Source organism: Babylonia areolata, chromosome 31 (assembly GCF_041734735.1).
Source record: "Babylonia areolata isolate BAREFJ2019XMU chromosome 31, ASM4173473v1, whole genome shotgun sequence".
NCBI lineage: Eukaryota > Metazoa > Mollusca > Gastropoda > Neogastropoda > Buccinidae > Babylonia > Babylonia areolata.
In genome coordinates, this window is record NC_134906.1 from 11,701,276 (window position 1) to 11,702,963 (window position 1,688).

Below are 1,688 nucleotides of genomic sequence, written 5' to 3' on the forward strand. Positions count from 1 at the left end.
TCGGGTTAACTCATAGCAATGTGATCTCAAGTTGTTCCCAAGTTGTCGTGTGTGTTTTTTTGTGTGTGAAGAATCATATACAGTTTGTTTTTAAAGAGTGTTGACCATAGCTTGATTTTATGGTAGTAAGGATATCTTCAGGTGTTTTCCACTGACGTACACTCGCTGTCTCCTAAAAATATTGTTATGATATGTTCAATGTGTGCGTAAATTATGCCTGTGTCCTCTTGCTTCCTAGCATAGCCTCTTAAGTTCAAACACAAACACAAGCAACCACACAGTTTGATAACAGAGAAAGAAGTGGTAAAAGACTTGGTTTGGTATGGTTTTCAAGTCGTGCTTGGTCGATTTATTACTCATTCTGTTTAGGAAATTTGATATGTGATTCGGTTTTAGGTCATGCATTGTTGGTTTATCACTTATCCTGGGTTGTTTTTTTTTTTTTGGGGGGGGGGGGAGGGGGGGGGGAGCGTAAGTATCCATGCATTTATCTGTTAATGTGAGCAGCTGATTTTGCATGGAAGGTGCCTTCAGTGTTGTTGTTGTTTTGTATTACAACAGTAAGTACTACTTTTGTCCGAGTCCTCTGCCCCCCACTTGTTACGTCATTTTGATTGTGGCATCTCCCCATCACGGAGCCTCTGTCTGTTTTGGAAAGTATTATTCAAACACATGGACACGTTGTTGTGTTTGGTGCAAAGGTTCTAGGTGAGTAACAATGTGTGTTCATTGTTAGTTGTGTTTTTTTTTGTTTTTTTTTAATGTGTGTGTTTTGTTGGGAGTATGGATTTGTACTTTTCCATGTGTTAGTGTTTTTTTTTATTTTACTCCTTTTGATTGTTTTAGTTAATTTTTTTTTTTTTTTTTTAATCCTTTTAAATTGTTATCCTTTTTCGGGGGGGAGGGGGGGGGGCAGTGATAAATTTTGTCCTTTTTCCCCCCTGTATGTGTATACTTGTGTCTTTATGTCTTCATAGTTCTGCACTGCAGGCCTTTGTTTTCCCATCCAGACCTTTTTTCTTTCTTCTCTCTGTGTGTGTCTGTCTCCTGTTGTGATTTTTCTGAAGTATTTACTTGTCGACATATAATGTATTCAGTGATACTTTAATTACTGTTTGTTTGTTGTTGTTGTTGTTTTTTATAATACAATACAAGCGTGGGTGAATGTTTTATTGATTCATGATAAGAAGAAAAGTGTGTGTGTGTGTGTGTGTTGATATAGATATATTCTGTGTGTTAGTGTGTATGCATTTGCTAGAGATGACTGTGATACCAGGGCCTTACTGCTTAGAATGTTTTTTTTTCCTCCTTGATATTATAATGAATTGATATGTTCATGTTGTATTTTAAATGAATATGTTAATTGGGTCAGTATGACTTTTTTTGAATACCTTACATTGATGCTGCCTTTGAAGGATTGTTGATTGATATTGAAATCTGCAAAATGAGAAAAAAATCAGATAAAATAAAGAATAGATTTTGAGAAGCCAATGAAGAATGACTGTTGATATCAATAGAAATCAAAAGCGCTGTTGTAGCATACTGCCGGTTGGTATATACAACTTTATTAAAGGTATATGGGAACTGTTATTATACTTTATAAGAGATTAATGGGAACTATATGTGCTGTAGTTGTGGTCATGAAATGGTTGTAGATAATTTGAGAGTGCTGATTGGTGACCAGAGCA